This window comes from Populus alba, chromosome 11 (assembly GCF_005239225.2).
Source record: "Populus alba chromosome 11, ASM523922v2, whole genome shotgun sequence".
Lineage (NCBI taxonomy): Eukaryota > Viridiplantae > Streptophyta > Magnoliopsida > Malpighiales > Salicaceae > Populus > Populus alba.
In genome coordinates this window covers 8,189,993-8,206,292 of record NC_133294.1, presented here as the reverse complement: position 1 = coordinate 8,206,292, position 16,300 = coordinate 8,189,993, and positions in this window count along the sequence as shown.

Genomic DNA, 16,300 nt, shown 5'->3' with positions numbered 1-16,300 from the left:
CTTCCTCTACCACCATGTGTGCCATCATTAGAAAGTTCTCGGTGTGCCGCTTCAAAATGATGTTTGACAATATATATATCCAATTGTTCCTGACTCTAATTGACAATTACAAAAAAAAAAAAAAAAAAAAAAAAAAAAAAAAACCAAAGTGAAAAATGATAAAAACACCGTTGAATCCAGGGTCAAGAAAAAAAAAAAACAGGGGTAGCTTAGTAATTACATTGTTCAATAAAACTAACAAACAAAAAATGACCTTTCCCTTTGTTATATTTTTTGTTTTTAATGGGTAGGTTATTAATTTCACTACAATAAAAATGTGAAGATACCGATTTACCCCTAAATAAATTAGTAATTACCATTTGAACTCATGAAAATACAATTTTACCCTAAAAAATCCAACCTTTCCCTTGCAATTATGGAGGGAAAAATCATTTGTGCATTATAGTAATTTAGTATATTGAGTCTTGCTCCGCAATAAAATACTGATCAAACTTAGTTTTTTTTTAATTGATACTTTATTTTAACCATCAAAACTCTAAAGTTGCTTAAAAGTACACTAGCTAAAGAATAATAAAATTATATTATATTTTATAAAATATTAAATCAGATTCTTGATTATGGTCCTCATCTTTGACTCTGTTTTACAACTGTTATTAATATTAAAAGAAGACTTTTTCAAACAAAAAGAATTCACAAGATTTCACATGCCTATATTTATATATATTTTTTTATATTCCCCATACATATAATTTAATTATAGAATAATAAATTACATCAAAATTAAACAAATCACTAAATTAAATCTTTTTTGAACTAGACTTTGGGTGTTATTTTCCGTTATCTTTGATTCCTTTAGATTAAAGTATTAATATCTTTTTAATAAACTCTACCTATTAATAAAACACTTAGGTCAAAAGATAACATAATTTTTTTATATATAAAACTTATTATTAATATTTGCCTCACATATATTAAAAAAGAACAATTTGAAATAAGAGGGATTTGTAGAAATTATAATGCTAATTTATTTATGTTAAAATTCACATAATGTATTATGGAAAACACAATTTGCAAATCACAGCATATCAAACTATGCAATCACAGACCACGACAATTCAGCAGATGACATTACACCTTGATATTGCAACTTAATTATAGGAATTAAACACTTGCCTTTCTTGTATATTCCATTGACTATATAGCTGTAATTGATTCCCCTGATTGTATTGTAATCAATATAAATATATGTAATCTCTCGTTGTACAAGACACGAGAACTTCTTGTAGTTTCTGTATTGTTTTATGGTATTAGAGCAAAACATAACCTCTGTTTTTCGATCCACTATTATGGCTTCTTCTTCTCGCAACTCTTCACTCCCATCAATATCTTATAGCCTCGTCACAATCAAACTTACAAGGATAATTATTTACTCTGGAAAACCCAAATTGTTCCCTACCTACGTGGTCAGCGTCTCTTTGGTTTTGTTGATGGAACCATCTCCAATCCAAGCTTCACTATTATTAATCCTGAAGCAGCAACCTCCCAAACCGTTCTTGATGAAATATCAAATCCCCACTATTCTACCTGGTGTGATCAAGATCAGGTTGTGCTAAGTGCACTGGTCTCCTCTCTATCTGAAAATATTCTGGCACAAATGGTTGGCCTACCAACGTCCAAAGAAGTCTGGATTGCTTTTGAGAGAATGTTTGCCTCTTATTCTTTTGCCCGGGCCATACAAACCAGACAATTCCTAGCCTCCACCAAGAAAGGTAACATGTCAATCCTCTAATTATTTTTCAAAAAATGAAGTCCTTCTAAACAACTAGGCAGCCATCAGACACTTATCAAAACCATGAATTTACAACTTATCTTTTTGGTGGTCTTGATACTTCCTATGATGCTATTGTCACCTCAATTTCTACTCAAATTGACAAAATGACCTCAGAAGATATGTTTAATCATCTTTTTGCATTTGAACTACGTCTGGAACAACAACAAGTCTCTTTTGATAATTCTGTTAATTCAGTGAACATGGCCACCAAAAATGACCATAGATCATGTGTTGGAAGATATACACAACACCAACGTCTCCCTCAGCACCAGTCCTATGGCTCCAACAACAGAGGAAGGGGACGTGGCTATAAAGGAAGAGGTCCATCTCCCAATTACAGATTTGATAATGCTTACCAAGGCACCTCTCTTCACATGGCAGCCTATATGACAACTTCATCGCCACCTCATGATACCAACTGGTATCTGGATACTGGTTCCACAAATCACCTCACCAATAACTTCAACAACCTATCTCTCTAGTCAAATGCTTATCTTAGCAACAACCAAATTCATGTTGGAGACGGGGCAGGTTTGCCTATAAAACACATTGGCTCTACAACTCTCTCCACACCAACAACTTTTTTTTATTTTAAATAAGTTGTTGCATGTGCCTCAAATTTAAAAGAATTTAATTTTTGTTAGTCAATTTACAAGAGACAATAACGTTTATATTCAATTTCACTCTTCTTCTTTTTTGGTGAAGGACGAAGCAACATGGAGAGTTCTTGATACGATCCAGGCAAGGTCAAATTCGGATTTTGACGTAAAATGTGCAACTATCCAATTTTACGGCAATAGTCCTAATTCTTAATCCTACCATTGGATCAGGTTGAAATTTTACATGGAGTCTCCTGACATGTTGTCCTACTTGGGTTAAATATCATGTCAAATCGGAGTTCAGCAAGGCATCCAAACACAGTTCAATAGAGGCTGTTCAAGTTTTGTTATTTACTTCCTTTTGACTTGTAGACTTCCTATTTGGCTAGGATTCTTTTCCTAAATGGATGTGGCAGCTTATTTTGGGAATCTCCTAACTCTACAAAGATCTTTAATGGGCTGCAACATAGTTTTCAAGTGGGGCAAAGATTCATAAATGTTTCAGAATCCTTTTCTTACAAGGATTCCTTATTCATCCTAGCTACAAAAAGGAAAGAAGATTTCAGAATTAATTCCATCTTCAAATTTGATTCTCCTAGCTTATATGGGACTTCTAAAAAGCAACAAATCTGATCCTATCATGTTTAGGATATTAAATTCAGATTTATTTATTTTATTGTTATTTTCTTCCTAGTTTAGGGTTTTATTTATATTATTTGGGTTTAATTGTAAGTGGGCATCATATAAGTCCACATAAGGGATCCATTAGGGTTTATTTAAGTCTAGAGTCAGTATAAATAAAGGCATAACCAGACATGTAAGTTGGACAATTCATATTAATAAAATTTCTTGTTTGCCGCACTTTGTGTGTATGTGTTGGTGAGATAATCTCCCTTCCATGGTTCTCTAAAGAATTGAAAACGACTTATCGAAGAACAACTGTCTTCGTGGCATCATCCTTATACTTCTTGTTCGCAAATCAATATTTGTTGGGTGGGGGTCTTCGTTTCCAATAGTGCTGGTGCTTAGATACAAGTTATCTTTGTGTCACACTCCTATCAAAACCTGATTTACTTGGCTTTCTGGAATTGGTGTCCTTTGCGTGTGGGTTGCGTGATCACGAGGTTTCGCATCAGTTCTTCTGCGCGAAAAACCTAAAGACGCCCTTTACGTTTTTCCAACCTCCATGTCATCAATAAACCGTCCACAAGCCTACCTATCTCAACGAGTACCCTTTGATGTCTGGCACTACCGAATGGGTCATCCGTCCTATCAAACTGTCCGTCATCTTGTTTCAAAATTTTCTTTACCTACTTCGTCTAATAAATTTCCGAGTATCTGTTCAGGTTGTCAATAAGGAAAGAGTCATCGCCTTTCTTTTTCTAATTCTTAATCAATTTCCAATCAACCACTAGAATTAATTTTCTCTAATGTGTGGGGTCCATCTCCTGTCATGTCCATAACTGGAAATAAATACTATGTTTCTTTAGTTGATCATTTTAGCAAATTCACATAGTTGTATCCAATCCTTAATAAATCTAGTGTCATGCCCATTTTTCACTTATTTCAAAAACTTGTTGAACGCCAATTTAATTGTAAGATAAAATCTGTCCAAACCGACTGGGGTGGGGAGTATTGCTCCCTTCACACATATTTTACACAAATTGGCATTCAACATCGAATCTCCTGCCCTCATACTTCCCAACAAAATGGATCTGTCGAACGAAAACACCTTCACATCGTTGAAATGGGTCTCTCCCTCTTATCCCACAGTCATGTTCCTCATATTTATTGGGATAATGCTTTTCTCATGGCTACATATCTTATTAATCATCTTCGTCTTCTTACTTCCCCTCTTAGCATGTCTCCATTTGAAAAACTCTACAACCAAGTTCCTGATTTTTCATCCTTAAAAATTTTTAGGTGTGCCTATTTTCCTTTTCTTTGTCCTTTCAATCGCAATAAACTTGATTTTCGTTCTAAACGTTATATCTTCCTTGGTTATAGCAATTCTCACCGTGGATTCAAATGCCTTGATACATCTATTGGCAAGGTATTTGTCTCAAGACATGCCGTCTTCGATGAAGGGTCTTTTCCCTTTGCGAGTCCAAATACTTCCTCTCCTCAGTCTTCATCCACCTCATATACAACCCTTCCTATCTCCCTTTTAAGAAACAATGTCAGTCATACCTCGACACCAGCTTCACCAACAACACCTTCTTCCTATCCTCAACCATTCTCATCATCCTCATCAGTCCCTGCTCCTTCCCAAAACATACCATCACCCAACCTAAATTCCTCCAACCCTTCCAACGACTCTACTCCCACACCACAGCCAACCCAACACATGTCCGTTGCTGTAGAACTCCCCTCGCATCATCCTCATCAGATGATCACATGATCTCGAAACAATATCGTTAAGCCAAAGAAGAATCCTGATGGAACTGTTCGCTATCCTCTGCCACAAAATTTTCTTGTAACAGGTACCATTCCTGAATCACCAACCTGCTATTTAGAAGCTTCAAAAAATCATGAATGACGTGTAGTGATGGATGAAGAATTTATTGCACTCATGAGAAATGGCACATGGTCCTTAATCCCTGCCACACTTGGTCTCAATGTAGTCGGCTCCACGTGGATTTTCAAATCCAACCCCAGGTTTGATGGCTCTCTTGAACGACGAAAGGTGAGACTTGTCGCCAAGGGTTATCATTAATAGCCAGGAATTGATTATGATGACACATTTAACCCTATGGTAAAACCCACCATCATTTGCATCATGCTCAGCCATGTTGTCTCCAATTAGTGGCCAATACTTTAGATTGATATATAGAATGCCTTTCTCCACGGCCACCTATCTGAAGAAGTCTACATGCACCAACCGCTTGGCTATGTGCATCCCCGATTCCCCAATCATATTTGTCGACTACATAAGGCCCTTTACGGTCTCAAACAAGCTCCACAAGCCTGGTACCATCGGTTACAAGAACACTTACTCTCTCTCAGTTTTATGAACTCCTGCTCCGACACTTCTCTTTTCATCTACAGACATGGTTTAGCTTCATTATTCCTACTTGTTTATGTCGATGATATCCTGATCACTGGCTCAAATCCACTGGCAGTCTCCCAATTGATCACCAATCTCAGTCATGAATTTGCTGTCAAAGATCTTGGACACCTTAAATATTTTCTAGGCATGGAAACACATCAGCTGCCCGAAGGTCTCCTTCTCTCGCAAAGCCAGTACATCTTCAACCTTCTCCAACATACAAATATGGTGGATGCCAAACCGGTCTCTTCACCAATGTCTTCCTCTCAGAAACTATCCTTGGTCTCGGGTGCACCTTATTCCAATCTTATCAATTATCGCAGTATTGTGGGACATTACAATATTTGTTCCTGACTCGCCCATAACATTTTCCTTTACAGTTAATAAAGTCTACCAATTCATGCACCAACCTACTGATGAACACTGGACAGCTGTGAAGAGAATCCTACGATATCTCAAGTTTTCAATTCATTTCGGGTTACTTATAAAGCCAAGCACCTCCACACAACTTTCTATCTACTCCGATGCTGACTGGGCAGGCTGTCCAGATGATCGCAAATCTACCTCAGGGTTCTGCCTCTATCTTGGTGACAACCTAATATCATGGAGCTCCAAAAAGCAACAAATTGTGGCACAGTCCAACACTGAAGCTGAGTACCGTGCAGTTGCACATACCACTACTAAATCTCTCTGGGTGCAATCCTTGCTGCGTGAAATTGGTATTCCTTTAGTCCAGTGTCCAATACTATGGTGTGACAACATCAGTGCCACATATCTCACGGCCAATCTAGTCTTCCATGCACACACTAAGCACGTGGAGATCGACTATCACTTTGTTAGGGAAAAGGTTCAACAAAAAACTCTTGATGTGCGCTTCATCTCCAGTAAAGATCAACTTGCTGACGAGCTCACTAAACCAATTGTGTTTGCCCGATTTGCCTTCCTCAGAGACAAGCTCAACGTGATTTCATCCCCGTTAATCTTGAAGGGGCATATTATGGAAACACAATATGCAGATCACAGCATATCAAACCATGCAATCATAGACCACGACAATTCAGTAGATGACATTACACCTTGATATTACAGCTTGATTATAGGAATTAAACACTTGCCTCTCTTGTATATTCCATTGACTACATAGTTGTAATTGATTCCCCTGATTGTACTGTAATCAATATAAATATATGTAATCTCTCGTTGTACAAGACACAAGAGCTTTTTGTAGTTTCTGTATTGTTTTATCATGTACCCATGCATTTACAAAATGTATATATTTTGTTTGAAAAATGAATTTCTTTGAACACAAATAATTTAAAAATATTGTAATTCAATAGTAATTGTAGTACGAAAAAGCATTTCAATTTTATAAATATTAAAATATCAATATATATTAGTATCTAAGATCCAATGTTTTATAGATTTTTACTTCTCTTGAAGCTTTTCAATAGTTTTCAATAATAGAAATTACCAAATATGAACAATTGAAACAAAAAAATAGATTAAAGATTATCATATTTTTACTTATATATATATATAATTGTTTTGACAATTAAAAAAAATTTAGTTCAAAAACAATATTTCTAAAATTTCCATTCATTTCTATTTTCTTAATTTAATTTAATCCACATCAACGTAAAATAAAAAATAATAAAATTATATCAAAATTCAGTACATTATTAAACTGGACATTTGTTAATTTTTTATAGGTAAGCCTTGGTTATTATCTTATTTTATCTTTGAGTACTTTCAATAAAAATATTTAAACCCAAAGTTATTATATCCGAACCAAAGACTAACTTGAAAAAAGAATTAATAAATCACTTGAGCAAGTAAACTAGGTTTGAACAGGTAAATATCTTTTATTATTCAATTTGTAAGATGATCAATAATAAAAAGGGATTCTTTAGTCAATTAATGTTAACATGATATTTTTATCCATGCTTATCTCTTTAATATTTTCCTGACAAATAATAAAAGAACACCTTGAATTAAGATTTGTAGAAACAATAATATTAATATTACAAAGCTAAAAGTTAATGGAGACATGACAAAATTTTGGTTCACATAATTTATGTTATATATAAATTTTATCTAAATAAATAACTTTCAAATAAAAAATAATTCACAATATTGTAATATAATAGCTATTTTTTGTGGGAGAAGATATTTTTTAATTTTATAAACCAAAATATACATACTAATGTATGATGTCTAATCGTTTTAAAGGATTTCAATACAAATTAGTATAGAGAGACAAAAATATCATATATATTAACCCACTCGAATCCATTTGAGGATCTGCCCCATATGGAGCCACAATAAACACGTGTACCCTGCTTTAAGAACTTTCACATGCAATTATTCAAAATATTAATAATTTGCAACACTTGAATCAATTGAGAACTTACCTAAAATTAACTGTTTGGAGCTTTGATAATTTATTTTTTAAAATGTTTTTTATTTAAAAATATATTAAAATAATAATTTTTTTAATTTTTAAAAAATTAATTTTTGACATTAGCATATCAAAATAATTTGAAAATACTAAAAATATTAATTTAAAATAAAAAAAAATAATTTTTTTAAATACTTTTGAAATGTAAAAAATAATAATATATAAGAGTTATCCAAATTACTTATCATAGAAATATTTAGAACCCATATGACCTGCACTTTCTTCTCAATTAGTAGCTTCACAAGGTGAAAGAAAGGAAACGATCGTTGCAATGGAATTATTTTTATACATAAAGCAAATCCTTGTGATCGTTGCTTAATTGAGTGCATAATCATTTTTGTAGTGACTATTTCTTCGAGTATTTTTTGTACTCTAGCATAGAAAATAAAATAAAATAACATAGCTAAAAAAAAAACGTTTAATAGTTTAGCAAACTTTGATGTATATATGAGGTTTTTGTATTTTTTTTTCTTCCATTTCTCTTCATAAATTACAACGAGAAAAGAAAAAAAAAACACTAGAAACAAATTAAAATTTCAATGACAACTTTATTAGTAACTTTAAAAAAATCTTAATAAAACAAATGCAATATATTTTAAAAAAATCTCAATGAAACAAATACAATATATATTTTTTTTAAAAAATGACAAAACAATAATTGAAGTGGACCATACAAATTATTCAAAGACAAGTGAGCTCCGTCATCTTTAAGTGGCTCATGTAGCTCAATGTTAGTAACCTTCATTGCGTCGAGTAATATCTTTATTATAGTTCTAGAAAATGTTTCTATTTTTTTTCTCTTACATTTTTTTAATTATAAATTCTGTCTGGTTATTTTAAAATTTGAGAGAGTAACTGGAAAGTGCTCTTTATAATTTTTTTAAAAATGTTATTTTTTAAAAGTATTTTTTAGGCTATGTTTTTTATCAATTTTTTTTTTACCGTGCCAAAAACAAGAATAACTCCATTTATTGATTGTTATAATTAAGGTAGAACCAAGTGCAACTAGCTGAGAATCTTAACATGGAAGTGTAGCTTGAAGAAACTTCAGCATTTGAAGGCTTGGAACCTCAGTTTTTCCATATTTTGACAGTGGTAGATATATTGAGTTGATTGCTTATATTGACTACACGATTAAACAGAGGTAAGAGAGGAGGTGTAGAGTCAAAGGCGTAGATTAAAGAATAATAATAAAAAAAAAAACTTATTTTATTTTTTTATCTTAGATGTTTGACTCAATTCGGAACCCAACCACCAAGGCCGAGACCAAATTTAGCCAAGTCATGGGATCAATATTTATTTGATTTGGGCTCTAAGAGCATCATCGTTTTTGGTTTTTGGTTTTAGGATATTGGGTCATTTTGGAGTCTTGGATTTTCCACTGTACGTGGTTAGCATTAGATTTAAAGCCACTACAATTGACCGAGAACAATGTCAATTTTCTCATATAAAATGATAACTAAGGATTTGAGAGTCGCGTCTCAGCAGTACCGTCACGGTTTAGACCTTGAATCGGAAAAAAATGGTAGCAAAATGCAAGAAAATCCTTTGATATATGCTAGTTGACCTAAATATTTATCCTTGATAGTGAAATTGTGAGGAAAGTTTTCCCAGTTCTTTGTAGCTTTCTGTTTTTGATAAGATGATGCAATGAAAAAGGTATGCTTTCATCATAATTACTGGTTAACTGTTAGAAAGGGAGGGAGGGAGGGTGCTAGCCTAAATGCTCTTTCTCTTTCTCAACTCAAATTCCAGAAATACAAAAGAAAAATAAAAATTCCACTATCGAACTACCAAAATAAAAATAGCATAAAATAAACTAAATAACAAGACTAAAATGCTTCACTTTATATTGAAAAACTAAAATTTAGTGATTCTTATAAAATTTAATTCATTAAAATTCTATCATTATAAATAAATAAATAATAGAAAAGAATGCCGTAAATAGAGCTATTTCAACACCCATCAAAGGAGTAGCTCCCCACCCCCAAGCTACTTTTTCATACTCTGAATTTAATGGCTTCAATAGATCCCCTGTAATAGTTCGTTTTGCACTAGATCTTCTCTCTCTTTTTATCTCTTTCCCTGGTTGACATATAAAATAATACAAGAACATGCAAATTTCATATATAAATATAACCATACTGTATCTTTTTATTTTATTTGTATGGTCGTGAAATAACACATCATACATCTTTTATAACTATCATAATTCATTTTTAGATTATTCCCTAAAATTTCTATATTTTTTCTTTCCAAAAAAATAAATATAATAATAATTGCAAGAAGACTGATATTTTAGCAAAAGCAAGCTATGAGGATTTTAAATGTAGAAAAAAAATCAAGCTGCAATTTTGGAAGGAATGGAGAACATAATTGTACCTTATTATACCAAAAACTGAAGAGACAATGCAGATTCAATATCAAATTAAATCATTATTGGTGGATGAATCCGCATAAAATTAAGTCTAAGGACATAATTAGATTTTTAATAGGCCAATTTAATTAAATCATGAGTCGAATTAAAGTTTAATTATGTTTAAGAATTAATTTGGATCCAATTGAATGATTTAATTAGGTGCAAGAACTTAATTATACTTTAAATGGGTTAAATTAATTTTATTGGGTACTTAATTGGTTTAAATTATGGGTAAAGGCACCGAACTATGGTGAAATTGAAGAGATTTGAAAGTTTAATGGTCAATTAGGGGCTAAATTGAAGAAATCCAAAACCAAGAACCAAAATAAAAAGGGCATTGAAATCTAGGGCTAAAATTGAAGTTTATTAGGGGTAAAATTGCACAAAATTGAAAGTTTAAATTCAATTAGGGGTGTAATTAAGAGAAATCATAAATCAAAGAACTAAATTGAACTTTACTAAAACGACGTTGTTTTGGTTATTGTTCATTTGCTTCCTATTTTTTTCCTGGATTACTTTTCAGGGATATTTAATGTTTCATCTTTCTATAAAATTTGACAAAACATGCATGTAAATGATTGTTTGACATCTTATTACACCTTGTTGTTGTACTTTTTGGCTAATTGACACCATAAGGGCCGTGACGCCAACCCAAAAAGGCCAACTCAAGCAGCCTTCAATTGTCAAATTTGAAAGTTCATGATGCCTACTTTGAGCCAATAATTGAGATTCTTTAAGGCTGAATTAGGGACCAAGATTTGACATCATTAAAGACAAAATATTCCTCTTCCATTCTTTATAAATAGAGGTGGATTCCATGCCCTTGACATGAAGAAAATTGGGTGCAAAGTTGATAGAAAACCAACCTCCCTCCCTAGTTTTATTTTTTTTTAGCCTATAATTCTCTCTCTTTTTTTATCTCTCTCCACCATGTTTTCAGCCGCCACAACCTTAGCACAACCATGAGCAACCACAACACAAACCCCTCTATCAACCCATCTCCTGGCCAACAACAGAAACCACCATCGCCAATCTCTCCTTCTCTTTTTTCATTGTAAACTTCTTCCTACACCATAAGAACCCAACCACCACCTTAGTATTGCCGTGAGCCACCAACACTTCCACCGTCCTTTTTTCGATCAAATGTAAGAATTGTATAGATCAAAAAGAAGCTGGAGACCAGCAATACAAGGAAAAGGGAACGAAGTCCCTTTTCTAAAACAAAAGCAAGACAAGCTTGCTGGTTAGAAGGCAAAAGGGAACAAACTCCCTTGTATAAACCATAATCAAGACAAGCTTACTAAATAGAAGCAAAAACTAAGGGAACAGACTCTCTGTATCAACCTAGAATCAAAGGGAACAGACTCCCTCGAACAAATATCAAATCCATAAGGCATAACAACAATCATACAATGAGAACATCGGCTACTTACTTCTTAAACCCCATGAGTGAACGAGGAACATAAGCTAGACCATGTGGGGACAGGATAAACATGCATGCACGTTAATCTACCCCAATCAATCCAATCAGAATGCAACATTGTAAGCCAGGTGATTTTTTTCATGAAAATACAATATAATGTAAAATAGTATCTGAAATTTTCTGAAAACAGCCTCAACTGATTTACTAGTGCTTTCAAAAATTCGCTTGTTTCTTTCCTCCCAAATCAAATACACAAGCACAGCAAGGGATACTCTTCTCATTCTCGGCTGAAGCCCTTTTTTGTTGTTTTGCAGAACCCTGGTGGCTCTACTTAAGGAAGCCACACTTCCACCGTCCTTTATAAGACTAGTGACGACAGCTACGACCCCTGTGCTAGGTGAGCTCCTTCTTCTCTTCCCCCTCTCATCTGCATGCAGGATGTGAAATAATTCATGTCCTGCAACTCCTGGCTTTTGCTAGTAGATGCAAACTGGGTTGGACTCATTTTGCCCTTGCCTAGATTGTTAGGATGGGTCTAACCCACCCCTAAAAAAAGAAGAAGAAGGAGGGTTTGTTAGGCCTCTAGTCGACTAACTTGATTGATTCGAGCTGAACCCATTTTGGTCTAGCCCGTATAGCTGGGCCAGGTCCAGCTCAATTTATAATAATAATAATAATAATAAAATCCAAAAATTCCCAAGGGTCATTTCAAAATATTTGTGATTTTCTAGCAAGTTTTTCCAATAAATTTATATAATATTAGGCTATATATTTACATTGTAAGATATAGATCTGGTATTAAAATACCTAGTATTCTCCCTTAAATGTTTTTGAAAATTCAAAAAAAAAATCTCAATTTTTTAAAAATTAATTTCCTCTAAAAAATAAAAAATATTTTATTTTCATGCATATGACCAAATCCTAAAAGTTTTCCTAGTATATTTTCATATAAAAAAACAAAAAAATTACATCTTTCTGATGTTTGAAAATGTAAAATGGATGACAGGACCAATTTATGATTATCTCTTGGGTTTAGCTATAGCACTAAAAATCCTTCACTAATCATTTTGTTCATTTTATATTTAAAGTGTTAGGATTTGACTACAGACTTTAATATTTATGGTTATAAAATTACATTGTAAAATATACTCTAAGATATTAAAGATACAAAATGCAAAATAAATATTATACTAAAATTTAGATTTTAGAATGGTTAGGATTTAGCTCGATAAGATAGAGACTTCTTTACGAAGGGAAATCTACTTTAAACTTTATACGAGACCAACAAATATAAACACAATCTATAAAAATAATCAAACAACAATGCAATTTACCTTAGGTAAAGTGCACTATGGATGATGTATCTTTCCCTTACACAACCAGTCCCTTTTCTAGACTTTTATAGATCATAGATTTTCTAGTAACTATAATACTAGGTGATGATTCTTGAATCTTATAATTATAATTTTATGATTATACCCAAATCATTTTTTTCAACACACACCACTCAAGAGCTAGACGTCGCCATCCCTCAACGCCCCCCTTCTCGCTCGCCCCGCAACAATAACAAAAGTGAATATAATTATTGGTTATTGGTTGATAACACGACCACTCAAAGTCTCACTCAAATGAAACTAAACTTAAAATACCATAATGAGAGCAGAACAAAAGTGATGCTCTCCAAATTAAAGTTTCTTTATTATACCAAAATGTATTAAGCACTTGTCCTTGTAAAGACTTTGTCACCACGAAGATTGTTGTGACATGTACGTCGTTGAATGGCAGATCTGCCTCTTAGAATGAAAGGGTTTGAGTTTAATCATAAAGGTATGATTTAAGAGAGTAGTCACCTATTATTATGGTTACTAGAAAACCTATGGTCTGCGATAATCTGAGTAAAGAGACTAGTTGTGCAAGAGGAAAACACATTATTCTTAGTGCACCTTACCCAAGATAAGCTACATGATGATTGATTATTAATCTAAGTCATATTTTTGTCTGTTGGTCTCATCTAAGTTTCAAGGTAGATCTACCTTATCGGGTTAAATCCTAACCGTTCTAATGCTATATTTTACCATCACATTTATTTCCTCTTTTGTATCTTTAATATTTGAGGGTATATTTTAAAGTGTAATTTTATACTCCTAAATATTAAAGTCTATAACTAAATCCTAATACTTTGAATATTAATTAAAAATAATAATTGTTGTAAGATTTTTGGTATTTTTATCAAATTCTATAGTATAATCATAAAACTAATTACGATACCTATTCTATATTTTTAAAATATGATAAAAATACAATTTTTTTTTTTAAATATGCATGAAAAAAACTTTAGAATTTGATCATATGCACGAAAAAAAATATATTTTTTATTTTTTTGAAATGAGGAAATATTCTTAAAATGTTTTGGATTTCTTTAAATTTTTTTGGAGAAAACCAAGTGTCGCACCCGACATCGCGGCGGCCTTAAAATTTTTTAAATATTTGGAAAGAATGGATTTTTAACATCCTGTTCTTTAATGGGGAATGATCTTTGTTTAAGAAGTCACCACCTATTATTACGGTTACTAGGAACTCTAATTGGTCAACGTAGATTCTATAATTCAAGACTGGTTACGTAAAAGGAAAAATATTATCACCCCTTAAACGTCCTACCTAAGGCAGACTGCATTGCTGATCTTTGCTATTAATTGCTAACATTTTTTTGTTGGTTTATACTATGATTGTTTGTGTGTAATATTCCTGACTCTGGCGCCGGTGAATATTCAATTACAGATATTTCCAACTTTGGCGTTGGTAAATATTACGTAGGTATCAAGATAAATAAATTTATATCATCATTTTTTATTATATTCCTGACTTTGACGTCAATGAACAAATAAGTAGAAATCAATTTACTTTTTACGCATACGCATTATTTTATTTTTTATGTAGCTAAATAAAACAAAACAAAATAAATTTATATTAGTATTTTTTTATTCCTGACTCTAGCATCAGTGAATATACTAAATAAATTTATCCCATTTTATCTTATGTGAATAAACAAATAAAAATCAATTCATTTTTTTATCAAATTATTTTTTACGCATGCGAAACAAAATAAAATAAAATAAATTTACTTTAGTTATTTTTATTCCTGACTCTGGCATCAGTGAATATATTAAATAAATTTATCCTATTTATCTTATTTTTTTTATGAATAATAAAAAACAATAAATTCCTATTTATATTTTTTACATATCCAATTTTATTATATTTTTTATTTTTTTATTATTTTTTACCCTTTTTATCTTCCTATTTTTTTTATTTATTTCCAGCCCAGCCCACATATTTTTTTGGGCTGGGTTGGGCTAAATCCAGCCCATCATATATATCTTGGTGGCTGGGCGCAGCGCAGCCCCACAGGGGCTGGGCTAGGCCGGTCACTAGCTTAAAAGCACACATGAATTAGTCACGCGTGCGTGAACTCTGGTGAAGGTAATTAAATTACCTTCACATAGTGTTCTTGAAACACTTGCAATTCACATTTTAAAATGGAGATACAAAGGAGATGAATTCATACCTGCTTCTGGAGATCGAAGATGTTTGTAGCGCCGATGATGATTCTCACCTATTGCTTCTCCTTGTCTTCCTTTTGTGATTACTTAATTTGTGTCTTCCTTCTTGCTTTCTCAGTAGCTTTTTAGGCTATGAAGACGATGCTGGTTTGCTGTGATGTTCTTTGAATTAATACTGGTTTTTCCTTTGTTTGCAGGGACGAAAATGGTTTCCTTTGAATTATTTCCTTCTCTGTATATTTTTTTTTGGGGTTTTTTATGCTCTGTCGGGTGCTGTGAATTGCTTTGTTTTTGGGTTGTTTTTCTTCTTTGTTTTTCTGGCTTTTTCTGTCGTTTTTTTTTCTGGGTTTTCTTCTTCCTCTGTTTTAGGTTTTCTTCTCCCTTTTATAGAGAAGCTATCCCCTAACCAGTTCTGTCTTTGCAGGACTGTATTATGGAATCCACGAACGAGATTATCGGCAAGAGACTTGGTCCAAGATCAGATTTGTTGCAGATTATCAGCTCCCCTGATGAATCGGAAGCTCTCCTGTGTAATCGGGATGGAGAAGACGCACGGTTGTTCCTTAGCAATGGTGCCATTTTGGCTGGAAAACAGGAGTTTTCAATTTGACCCCTGAACTTTGAAAATTCAGCAATTGGACCCCTAAGCAAATTAAAAATTTCTTTTAATTTTGCCCTTTTTTGGATAAATTTCAATTAAATCCCTAAATTGGTGCACTGTTTACAAAGCAGTCCTTAATTCCTGGATTATTCAATTTGGTCCTTAATTAATTCTTTCAAATTTGCTCTTTTTGGATAAATTTCAATTAAGTCCCTGAATTTATTTAATTAATTAAATCAAAGTTTAATTAAGTCCACAAACTTATTAATTCTTCTAATTTCATTAATTAAACTAATCTAAATTTTAAATAAATTTCCAAACTTATTAATTCTTCAATTTCTGACCAAATTACTCTCAAAT